The sequence below is a fragment of the Neomonachus schauinslandi genome, chromosome 8, assembly GCF_002201575.2.
Source record: "Neomonachus schauinslandi chromosome 8, ASM220157v2, whole genome shotgun sequence".
Lineage (NCBI taxonomy): Eukaryota > Metazoa > Chordata > Mammalia > Carnivora > Phocidae > Neomonachus > Neomonachus schauinslandi.
This window is the reverse complement of record NC_058410.1, coordinates 38,518,302-38,531,767: the sequence shown is the minus strand read 5'-3', so window position 1 is coordinate 38,531,767 and position 13,466 is coordinate 38,518,302. Positions and strand designations below refer to the sequence as shown.

The window sequence follows — 13,466 nt, the reverse complement described above, 5'->3', positions numbered from 1 at the left end:
GAAGAAGAAGAAGAAGAAGAAGAAGAAGAAGAAGAAGAAGAAGAAGAGGAAGGAGGAGGAGGAAAGAAATAGAAACCACTTGAGAAGGTCAGTACAGAATGGGGACAAAAAAAGAAATAAAAAGACTGTCTTCCTTCTAAAGGGAATAGTTAATTGAGTCTAAGCCTGATGAACATTTAGAGATGAGGAGAATGTGATTAAAAAATAAGATGTTTCGGGGCGCCTGGGTGGCTCAGTTGGTTAAGCGACTGCCTTCGGCTCAGGTCATGATCCTGGAGTCCCTGGATCAAGTCCCGCATTGGGCTCTCTGCTCGGCGGGGAGTCTGCTTCTCCCTCTGACCCTCCCCCCTCTCATGTGCTCTCTCTCATTCTCTCTCTCTCAAATAAATAAATAAAATCTTAAAAAAAAAAAGTATTAAAAAATAAGATGTTTCTCCTAGGAGCTCAAAGTATGTTCATAGTCATGATTTCACATTGTTACCTTCACATTGGCCAGTAAACTATATGAAACACATCTTCCTATCACTACTTATTATGAAATCTTTATAGTATAGTTATTTAAATGAGTTCGCCCAAGAGATAAGATTGGAACTAGATGGAAATAGGAACTAGTTAATTTTTGAGAGCCTACTAACTGTTGGGCATAGTGCTTATACATTTTCCACTGAAACTCTTCCAATCTATTGGGATCAGCATATTTAGGGGGATTAAAAGAAAGCCCAAACTCCCATCCCATACACAATGTATTCTGCAATATCACTTGAGGATGGGGCGGGGGGGGGGGCTTTTCTGATGCCCTTAACTGTACTCTTTCAACTTAATTCTCAATTATCTCTTTACATCTCATCTTTGTATGCTGTCACCTTGATTCCTTCAGTTCCCCAAAGTACTATTCATATAAGAATGCATAGCAAGACTTTACTAAAGTTTCAAGTATAATGAGATGTTGGGAAGATAATCACGTTGTACAAGCATACCAAAAAAATTAAAACTAAAACTAAAATTTGAATTATAACAATCTATATTCTTGAAGAAGCCAGTTTATACTCTCTGCTAATTATTTCCAGAAGCTCAGACCACTTCCAGTCCCCAGGCTCCTACACTGCAATGACCCAGCCATTCCACTAGTAGCATTTCTTTAAGAGAATAATAAAAATACATGTTCACAAAAGTTCAAGTAGAAAATGTTTAAGGGAGCTTTATTTATAGTACCACCAGCAGTAAACGTAAGGTAATTAGTGGCTCACCAATATACTTCTGATATTTGAAGCCCATTCTGGGCTTCTGTTTAGAAACATATATAAACTCTTCAGAGGAGGACTATAAAATCATGATGAGTTGGAACCACTGAAAGAGAGCTGAAATGGTAATTAAATGAGTGGGAGGAAAACTCCAGTTCTCCTGCATACTACAGGTTTCCCATGAGTGGCATTAAGCCCTTCTGTGGTTCATCTGGTAGCTCAGCCAGTTTGTTTCTTGCTGATTTCCAGGATCTGCCAATCCAAAGCTCAGTACTATCCTCTATGTCCAAATTTCCAACTTGGAAAATTAGGTGAACTTAATTTTAGGAATTGTTTTCCTGAATGTCAATTTACTCTGATTCTTAGAATCTTATGTTCCCTTCACTTGAGAATGTTGTCAGTTTTGCCTGTTGGAGAAGTTAACAGTACTGTGTAAGAGTGGAAAATATAGGATTTCAGGTTTGTAGACATGAATTCAAGTCCTCTTATGACTATCTCTTAATCTTGGGACATCAACTAATTTCTGTAGCCTCGGTTTTCTCATTTCTAAATCATGGATGGGGATAAAACTCTTTCCTTGGTTCTGGAAAGAATGGTTGGACAATAGCTGTAAAGATGTTAGCCTATACCCAGAATATGGTGAACACTCCAACAACTCTAGCTGTTACCTTGAATATTAATCACTAGCCTTTCCTTTTTTACCTCCCATGATACGAGGGGTTAGTTAGATGATTGGTTGTTCTGAGGTTTAAACATCGAAAAATTAAAAAGCAAAATGCACAAATACACTTACAGTTTTTCTAGTTTATATATTCGCAAATGGTAATAATCCTGTTACTAGTAATTAATGAAATTGTTTCAGTCTGAGGTAGTTGATACAGTGTCTTGTGCCCTCATATTGGCTCTGGATTATGTAGAAAGAAGACAATCTAGAATTTATTTTTTTCTTTTTTTAAAGATTTCTGTTGAAAAGAAGGTAACTCAGATGGAAAGGAAAAAGGGGTCAGTGAAGAACACCAATCATAGCCAAGTTCTGATTCCAAACATATTCAATCCAACTAGATTATACTGCTGCACGTGGATGGGGTTGACGGGCCTTTTAAAAGTAACAGTTTGATTCAGTTTTGTGCCTTTTAAAATTGCTTTGGGGAAAAAAAAACTGGTCTTCAAATTTGTGTCTTCCCCAGTCCATATCTTATTCCCCTTGGGGTTCTTTTTCTGTTACTACCTTCACTCCCATTCATCTTCCCCTGCCTCGTGGTTGCATCAAGTACTTTGCTCTAGAAGCAAGTTCCATTGAATGCTACATAAAATACCTTTTCATAGAGCATAAAGCTTATTCCCACAGATGTCATGGTAAATGGACCAATTGCTCTAAGTTTCCCTTTTAACTATATTTTCAAACCCCAAATAATACATCTAAGTTTACTATAACATTTTGAAGCAACTTTTCTCTCTAGCTGGTATATTCTGATGTTTTCTTTTTCATTTTTTCCTTTCTTAGCACAGCAAGAGCTCTGTTCTTATTGACACCATTTTTCTATAATGTTAACCAATAAATTATTTTTGATAATGGTGAGTTTGTCATTTAGCAATCTCTTCTGACACTCATTATCTGCCAAAAGAAAAAAATGCCTTATGAAGATTCCTCAAAGTTAGGTAACATTAACTCTTTATTATATCCCACCACATAGCCAATCAGCCTGGCCAAGGATTTCTCGTATATTATGAGAGTATAGCATTGGCTTCCAAGCCGTGGGGATATCCCAGCTGGCCATGCCAAAACACACATAGAGACAGCAAGGAGCTTGAGGTCAGATTTATAGTTTGCCTAATGAGATTTATGATTCTCAGTTATATTTCTTTTATTTACGATTTTTTTATTTTTTATTAAAGAGAGAGTGTACAAGCAGGGGGAGCATCAGGCAGAGGGAGAAAGAGAAGCAGGGTCCATGCTAAGCAGGGAGCCTGATGCGGGGCTCGATTCCAGGACCCCGGGATCATGACCTGAGCCGAAGGCAGACGCTTAACCGTCTGAGCTACCCAGGCGCCCATCTCAGTTATATTTCTTGACTCAGCCCCTGTTTCTGTAAAGAAACACCGAAATGGAAGTTACCTTCTAACTGGAAGATGACAACTGGGTCAATTCCAGAAAGGTCTCTAGTGGGATCTCGTCTAATTTGTATCGTCAGATGAAATTGGAAGGAATGACTTCTACCCAGACAGAAGCCTTGTGCTTACATATATCTGTATTATTCTAAGGATCCTAGATGACCCCAGATTCCCTGAGAAATGTGAACAAGACAGAATCTTAGAAGCCAAAGATGATTTTTGTTGTTGTTGTTCACCATTCCCATTGAATGGCCCACTGTATTTCATCAGAGTTATTTTAACAAGGAAAAATACAGAATATTTACTACTCAGGCATGGGTGGATGTGTTCATTTTGCCCTTTGACAAATTCTAATTTAACAGCTTATTGGCACAGGAAACATCTGAATGCACTTGTGATTTCTAAACAATGATAATTTACTCATTACTTCATTTTAAAATCTCTAAGGTGAAGTGATCACAGAGGTCATCTGGTCCTCAGTGATGTTCCCAGGAAGCAGTCAACCATCAGCTTGCATGGGGAGTTCTCTGTTGTCATCCTCATCATCACAGAGTTTACTGAGAACTTTCTATGATCTCATCCTATCTCGTTTCTCTGTCTCCCATCACAGTGCGGTTACAATTCCGTTGGGTAGCGCTCTTATTTATGGTACCAGCATTGAACACTGTCAGCATTTTGAGGACAAGACCAGAAGGAAGTGGGGCTATTTGTCTCCCTAGTTCTAGATAGAGTAATTTTCTTCAGATAATCTGGGACCACACTACTTGTATAGGCATCCTCCATTAACAACAAATTTTGATCATCACATCATTGTTGTCCTTTCTCAAGAATTTTTAGGGGCGCCTGGGTGGCTCAGTCGGTTAAGCATCTGCCTTCGGCTCAGGTCATGATCCTGGGGTCCTGGGATTGAACCCCGCATCCGGCTCCCTGCTCTGCGGGAAGCCTGCTTCTCCCTCTCTCTCTGCCTGCCGCTCCCCCCTGCTTGTGCTCTCTCTCTCTCTGTCAAATAAATAAAATCTTTTTTTAAAAAAAGAATTTTTAAATATCCTGCAGAACAGGACTTAAGGTGAGATGCCTAAAGCATGCCCACTGGAACTGGCCCTCAATTTTATTTTATTTTTTTTAAAGATTTTATTTATTTATTTGAGAGAGAGAGTGAGAGAGAGAAAGAGCACAAGATGGGGGAGCGGGAGAGGGAGAAGCAGACTCCCTGCCCAGCGGGTAGCCCGATGCGGGACTCGATCCCGGGACTCCAGGATCATGACCTGAGCCGAAGGCAGTCACTTAACCAACTGAGCCACCCAGGCGCCCCCTGGTCCTCAATTTTAAACTGATCTCTTTATCATTGCTCTTTTCAGAGTCCAGGTCTTTAATCAGACACAGATTCAGTGTATAGTCTCCATATATATATGTGTGTGTGTGTATATTTATATATGTATATATATATTCTCATGATGTCATTTATGATTTCTTGAAATATAGTGTTGTAATATGTGCTGCAGGACCAGGTGCATTATATATTCTACATTTTCCTTCTAATCTAGCCCCTCTAAAAAAGAAAAAAATGTTAACATAGTTTTAGCACCTTTTTGAAAGAGGTTATTTTTGCGACTAGTATTGCAATACAATTCTCCTTTCTTCAGAAGAATCTGAACTCTTATTCCCATCTTCATCACTGGGACAGCTCACTCCCTCCAATGAAATACAGTGAACATTGTTAGCCTTGTCTATCAATGTTGACATACCTAAGTTGAGCTAATTTATTTCTGCATATGTCATATTTGTATCATTAATTTTGCTTTCAGTTCCGTATTATCTCTGAGCAAAAATTACGCTATTTGAACCATTTTCTCACAAAGGAATCATGTACTTAATTTCTTCGATTTTTTTTGCTGGACATTAATTGTTTATATTTTACAGAACATTTTAAAACTGGACTTTCTTTCTCAGATGCTACATCATAATAAATCAGGGTCCCTATTATATTATACAATCTTAAACTTAGTTTTACTTTTGAAATAGTAGGGTGTTGTTGATTAGGTTGCTTTTTGCATTTCCCAATCATTTTCTTTTTTTTAATTGATATATAATTAACATATTATATTGTATTAGTTTTAGGTATACGACATAATGTCAGTTATTTTCAATGAACAGTTTTGGTTAAGGACTTTCGTTATGGCTCCTACCTCAAAAACTGAAAGCATCTTGAGACAGCTCTATTGCATTAGATAGTATCTCTTTGATCACCTCCCAACTGGCATATGTAGAGAACAGTTGAACTATTGCTCTCAATACAGTTTTTTAAAACTAATTTGATATTTAAACTCTGAAAGAGGTATTAACCATCATGACATTTGAATTTTATTAGTTGTCTTATACCCCACCTGAATATCTTTTGCTCTGCCAACTTTACTAATCCATTTGGACTCACTTGAACTCAGATAACTTTTTGCTAAGTTTGGCCTGAAGAAATTTACCAGACTCCAGAGGCCAGTTTGTAATGGGAATTATTGGTTAAGCCAGCGTTGGCATTTGGTCCAGTCCATTTCCCAGCCTTAAGTAGATAATACAAGTTTGCATGTGCGTCTACTTTTATTTAATCTTTTAAAAAGTGTTTAATACAGTCATGCTTGATGATGCGGCACAATACCTAAAGGCTGGTAGTAAGATATGTTTCTGATCCTCTGGAAAGCTTTTCTGACTCAGTAGGCTGTGAACGTTCACAATAGCCCTAAAGGCAATCCTCCATAAGTTATTGTAGGTTGATAACTGCACCTGGATTATCCACAGCAAAGGAAATTTGCAACATGCTTTCTAACAGTCCAGTCAGTGGAATAGTATGGGATAAGAATTGTCTGGTGGACAAGATAGATGATACACCAGCCCACATAAAAAATATTTCATATAAAAGACCTTCATTAATAACCCTGATATAATCATATTACAATCCTTTGCTGAAGCAATCTCGAATTATGTAAATGGAGTAAGATACAAAAGAGCAAGTAAAAGCATTTGCAACTTAAAAGTATAATTTGTGAGGGCATAATATCCTTCTGTTCAAATTCATATTACAAAAAGCATGGGCTTATAGCCTCTGCATTATGAACCCAGAACAAAAATAGATGATTTGATATAAATGAAACATAAAACTAATTTATTTGAGAAAGAGATAATTGCAAATAAAAAAGTAGTGTTTGCTACCCCCCATTTCCAACCCCAGGCAAAAAAGAGTGTTAAACAGTGATTCTATATAGTATCAACATCAAAAACCTTTGTAGATTTCTCTGTTGGTCTAAGGGCTCAGAATTGAAATGTGTCTGTACTTAAGAAAACAGATATATCTACCATGTTTACATATATTTGCAAATTTAGAAATTATAATACAAATGTTTTTTACTATAAATAATAGTTGCTTAAAATACAGTGTTTTTAAATTAAACTTTTCACCGTGAGGTAATTATAGATCACATGCAATCGTGTGAAATAATGCAGAGAGAGCCTGTATACCCTTTACCCAGCTCCCCCCGTGGTAACATCTTGCAAAACTATAGGGTATCACTATGGGGATAGTAATATTGATACAGTCAGGGTGCTGAACTTCTATGACCAAAAGGATCCCTCCAGCTGCCTCTTTGTGACCAGGTCTACTTGTTTGTGACTCCCACCTAACTTAGCCCTGGCAACCACTCATCTGTTCTCCATTTCTATAATTGTGTCGTGTTGAGAATGTTACATAAATGGAATCTTACAGTATATAACCTTTTGGATTGTTTTTTTTTTTTTCACCCAGCATAATTCTATGGAAATTCATACAGGTTGCTACATATATCAATGGTACCTTCCTTTTATTGCTGAGGAGTATTCCATGATGCGGACACACCACTATTTAACTATTCACCCACTGAAGGACATCTGGGTTGTGTCCAGTGTTTGCCTTTTATGGATAAAGCTGTTATAAACATTAGTGTACAGTTGTTGATGTGAACAGGTCTTCATCCCCTTGGGGTAAATGGCCAGGAGTGCAATTGCTGAGTTGTATTGTAGTTGTATTTTTAGTTGTTAAAGAAACCCACAAACTGTTTTTTCAGAACAGTGTACATAAATATTTCCCTCTTTCTGCTGTCAGGATTTTTGTCTCTGATTTTTCAAATTTTGACTGTCATGTGTCTTGCTTGGTGTGAATCTCTTTCGGCTTATCCTGTTTGGGCTTCACTCAGTTTCTTGAACATGTAACTTCACATCTTCTGTCAAATTTAGGAAGTTTTTGCCCACTATTCTTTTTAGTACTTTTTCAGTACTGCTCTCTTTTGCTTTTATTTCAGGACTTCAATGATACAAATGTGAGCTGTTTTATTATAGTCTCAAGGGTCCCTGCAGCTCTGTTCATTTTTTTCAATCTACTTTTTTCTCTCTTGTCCACATCGGATCTATCTTTAAGTTCATGGATTCTTTTCCATTCTGGAGTTGAGTTGTTTTCTTATTATTATTTTAGTTATTGCATACTTTTCAGCTCCAAATTTTCAATTTGGTTTTCTTTAGGTCTTCTGTTTCTTTGCTGAGACTATTATTTAAATTTATTTCAGATGCATTCATAATTGCTTGTTGAAACATTTTTATGATAGCTACTTTAAAATATTTGTCAGACAGGTAATTCTAACATCTCTGTCATCCAGCTCCGTGTTATCTTCCACTGATTGTCTTTTTTCATTCAGTTTGAGATCCTCCTTATTAGCATGTTGAGTACTTTTAAATTAAAACATGGACATTTGGGATATTATGTTTTGAGACTCTAGGTCTTTCTTAAACCTCCTGTTTTAGCTGGCTTCTTCTGATACTGCTTTGGCAGGGGAAGGAGGGATGCACACTCATTACTGCCAAGTGGGATAGAAGTCCAGGTTCTCCATTCAGCCTTCTTTGAAACCAAAGTAGGGAAGGGCTTCTCATTAACCTGGGAGACAGCAGAAGCTCCTGCTCCCCACATGGCCTTCACTGATATCTCTATGGCTGGGAGGAGTACCAGTGCCTTGTTACTGCTCCCAGGTTGCTTTGTCTGACACCATGGAGGCAGAGGATCGCCTTCATTACTGCTGAGCATTGGTGAAAATCCTGATTCTCCGCTGTATCTCCCCAACACCACATGAGGAGGGTTTTTCAGGGTAGGTATACCTCCTTACTACAGAGTGAGGCTAGAAGTCGAGATTCCCCATGTGGTCTCTACCTGACACTAGGGAGAGGGTCTTCCTCCTTCCTAACAAGAATGCAAGTCCAGCTTTCTGCCTGACATCTCAGACACTCTAGCATGGTGATCGGAGGAGTCTTGGCACTCCACTCTCTGCTACTGTGGTTGAGGAAAGGGACTACAGATTTTTCTATGGTGTTGACTAAAGAAGAGCTATTATTGTCTTAAAATTTTTTCTTACTAGGCTGTCCCTTTGGCTTTTATTAGGGTTTTTGGATATGTGCGTGTTGACATTTCTGAGTTGTGAGCTTCTTCATCTCCAGGTCTGGTATATATAAAATGAAAGAAAAATAGGGAACTCATTCCCATGTTTTTCCTTGGCTCTTAAGATTCCCAGCCAGTCTACATTTTTTCCACTTTTCAGAATTCCTATGTTTGTTATATATAAAATGTCCTGGTTTTTTCAGTTGTACTTAGTGGGAGGATTAGGGACAACTATGTGTACTCCAACTTCCTGGAAGGAGAAATCCAGAAGATAGTATTTTAAACACTAAGGTTGTTACATTTTCAATTACAACAATTGAATCTTTTTAAATACTTACCAAAAGGCTTTGGTTTCCTCTTATCTATTAGCTTCTAAGTGAGTTTCTGGGACATGCAATCATAATTTGGTTTGTAGATACAAAAAAGAATTTTAATCTGATTAGTTATAGAGAGAAAATATCATTTCCTTTCAGCTAGTAATGATATCAAGATGATATGAGTTCCCTATCAGGTGAATTAGAAATGAACAAATCATATTAGATGTATCAAGGTGAAAAGATGAATAAAAAAAAAAAGATTTAAGCTTAGCTCTGCTTTGCCAAAGACTAAAACAACTGGAATATTTCATTTTGGTTTTTTCTTTATATAAAAGTGGATGATTGTATGTTTGCCTAATATAATACCACTGGTATCTTTCATTATTATTCTAGTTGTCTTTAAATAAAAAACAAAATAAAATAACTTTATTTTAATTCCATGTACTCGGATCTACTTTGACAAAATAGGTCACTGTTCTCTGATTTGTGCACCATTACTCCCTTCCCATTGCCCAAACTCCTCTAAACCAGGCTGCTTGCTCCTCCCTGAGCATAATCCACATCTTCCCAGAGTTTTCCTGAGTCTGCTTGGAAGGCATCCTCTCCTTTCCCCTCATTATTCCCTCTCAAAACCCTCCCATCTCTCAAGCTTTATTTCCAAAATGCCTACCCTACAACCTATCCTGGGGATGGATTGCCAGTTCTTGAGGGACACCATACTTTAATTCAGTCTTAAAGGATGATTTAGAGTTACTCAGAGGTGTAAGGGTGAGTGGGGATGGCGGAGAGGTATAGGGCATGCACATGCTTTGTTGGCAGAGTGGGTTAATGCATTAAAGAACAGATTGACACCACCTCATATAGGTTGGCAGACTACCAACAGCTTACTATTGGCATCAAGTCCAAGATTAGGAATAGTGGGAAATGAGGCTAGAAAGGAAGCTAAAGATCATATTAAAAAGGATTTGTATTCCATGAAAATTTTTCTACTTTATCAGTAGAAAATGAGGTGCTTCTTTTTTTTTTTTTTTAAGTTAAGCATGCCTTTTTAATCTTTTTGAAGTGCATGGGTTTTTTTTTTTAATTTTTTATTTAAATTCAATTTAGTTAACATATACTGTATTATTAGTTTCAGGGGTAGAATTTAGTGATTCATCAGCTGCATATAACATCCAGTGCTCATTTCATCAGGTGCCATCCTTAATACCCATCACCCGGTTACCCCACATCCCCACCCCTCTCCCCTCCAGCAACCCTCAGTTTGTTTCCTATAGTTAAGAGTCTCTTATGATTTGCTTCCCTCTCTGTTTTCATCTTATTTTATTATTTCTTCCCTTCCCCTATGTTCATCTGTTTTGTTTCTTAAATTCCACATATGAGTGAAATCATATGTTGTTTGTCTTTCTCTGACTTATTTTGATTAGCATAATACCCTCTAGTTCCATCCACGTTGTTGCAAATGGCAAGATTTCATTCTTTTTGATGGCTGAGTAATTCTCTCTCTTGTGTGTGTGTGTATATATATATGTATATATATATATAATATATCAAATCTTCTTTATCAAGGAAGATGAGGTGCTTCTTAAGTGTATTGTGTAAAAAATGACATAGATTTGCAATCTGATACATACCCAAGGCCCTCCAGTCATAGCCCTAATCTGCCTTCACAGCTTCTATCTCCATTGCTTTGGTATGGGATCCCCAAACTCTCAGATGGAACTATAGGCTCTTTTCTAAACACAACCCACACCTCTCCCACTTGATGAACATGCTCCAGAAAAGCAAGATCCATTATCTCTCCCCTACAAAAATACATATGACATTCTTCCAAGGGTTGTTGTGGGAAATAATGAGCTAATGCATGAAAATACACAGTTTACTGTTCGTCACTTAGTATGCATTCAATTTTCTTCCTTCCTCATGACACTTACCTTACTCTACCTCACATTATAATTATATGCATATACCAGCTACAAGACTGTAAATTCCTTGAAGATGGGACTGCATCTAAAACAGTGGCTCTAACTTGGGGGAATTTTGTCCTTTAAGGGACAAGTGGCAATGTCTGCAGACATTTGTGATTGTCTCAGTTGTCAACTGGATTGATTGTAGGCCATTACTGCTTAAGCATCCTATAATTCACAACAAACCCTACAGAAAGTATTACCCAACCCAAATGTCAATGGTGCCAAGGTTGAGAAACTCTGGCTTAGTTTGTCTTTGCGGCCCACATAGCAATTATAGGAGTTGCACATTATAAGAAGCAGAGTTGTTACAAATGATTTGAAGCCCCTTTCTGTAGGTAAATTTTATAAATTGCTATGGAGTAAAAATTCAATTATAAATTTATATGGTATAGGAAAAGTGTAAGATAACAGAGGCTTATGAATCTTGATTAATTTGGGAAAAACTAATTTTCAGTTGTATTTAGAGGTGACCAATTTAAAAGCTAAATTTCTCTTAATCAGCAAGCTTTTGTAATGAAATACAGCAGGATTTACTTTTATATCAAAGGAGATCCCCTGATAGTTAAAGAATGCAACCGAATACAATTAAAAGATCACTGGTAAGCAGAATCCAGTGCCTGGCTGCATTCTGGGAGAGTAGTACACTTAATAATCCAGAATCTAGTGACACTTTTTTTTTTAAAGATTTTATTTATTTATATGACAGAGAGAGACAGCGAGAACAGGAACACAAGCAGGGGGAGTGGGAGAGGGAGAAGCAGGCTTCCCGCTGAGCAGGGAGCCTGATGTGGGACTCGATCCCAGGACCCTGGGATCATGACCTGAGCAGCCGAAGGCAGATGCTTAATGACTGAGCCACCCAGGCGCCCCATCTAGTGACACTTTAATGAGAAGTTCAAATTTATTGGCCCCGAATCTAAGAATTTATCAATGCTCCCTACCTAGATTTTCATTTAGAAGTAATGAAGTGATGAGTGAAAAGCAAAAGAAAAGTTTGTGACTGGGAAAAGGTTGCTTCATAGATAATTCAAGTAGTAAGTATTTAAAACTGAAAAGAAGAGATAAATTACTGATAAATGGAGAGCATTTAGCCAAGGATGGCAAGGACTTCCTGTGGAGGAAGGAAAGGAGCTCCCTAGGCCGTACCCAGGGGATTTAACCAAAGCCACAGCCTCTTTAACTAGCCACAGGCAGATGCAAGTACTAGTGACAGAGTACCCATGGGACTGACTCACTCAATGATTAGAGCATTTTCATGGATCCTGGTGGATAAAAGATTAAAAAGTGTTAGTATCGTCTATTTTTTCAGTAGCTATGAAAATGTTCAAATAAATATGTCATTTTGTTTAGTCAAATCAAAATCTTAGCTGAAGCCAAGTTTCTAAGACCACCCTGTCCTCTAAAAATAAGCCTGTAAAAACAACAATCCTGATGATTCTATCCTATAAGGAAAGAGTTCTTTACCACCACTATTTTATTGCCCCTAGCAACATATAATTTAAAGAGAAAAATGCTGATTTGATCATTTTTCTAAGATACACTTTTTTTTTTTAAAGAAAACTAACTTAATATATTAGTGGTATTCTTATGCAGCTCTCCATTATGTATACTGCTTCAGAAACTACATTCAGGGGTGGAAGGACAGGGGTACACATTCCCTCTCATCCAGGATGTGAAAACAAAAGCCCTTGAAAAATATGTTGCAGGGGTCTTCTTCCTCATCCATTCCTCCTCCAAGCAGGGTCACCACTGTTTTATCCCATGCCAGTTCTCTTTGGAAGTTAGAATCCGCCAGAATGCTTTTCTCCCTCAAATCCAAATTAGGAATTTTCTAAAGTTTCTCTTTTAGCTGGACCACTCTTTGCCTCCAGATAATACTATGCTCATTAAATACCTATCAGCATACCCACTGACTTAAAGTGTTCCACTCACATCTTCCAGAAAGATCACTGTCAGCTAATGAAAACCAACTTCCTTAGGCTTCTCACAGCAGCTCCTTCTTGCCCTGTGCCTTAGCTTCCTGCTGGAAGACTGCAGGACTTCCTGATGTTCCCTTCCCCATGCCAAATAGTGTCCCAAATATTGTCATATATGGTCAGTTCTCAGCCAGATCGATGCCTTTCTGAATTGTCATCGAGAATAATCGTCATCACTGTTCCTTCCTTTAAGGATTCCCCCAAACAGGAATATTTTGAGGGGAAAAATGCCACTATCAGGAAATTATATGAGTTTTCATACTTTCACCAGCACTCATAATTTCCATAACTAAATATTATACTGATAGGAAGAAATACAAAACCACTCCATCTGAGGGGATAGATATCAAAGAACTTTGCCGTGCTCCTTAACAATTTCAGTGAGCAAAGACTTCTCTGACGATAGGGAC

The 13,466-nt window shown here is 37.7% G+C and overlaps 1 protein-coding gene across 1 annotated transcript in view; it reads left to right on the top strand.

Moving 5' to 3' along the window:
- Window positions 1–13,466, top strand: part of NKAIN2 (sodium/potassium transporting ATPase interacting 2) — a 996,525-nt gene that overhangs the window by 962,790 nt on the left and 20,269 nt on the right. The gene's annotated exons all lie outside the window — the stretch shown is intronic.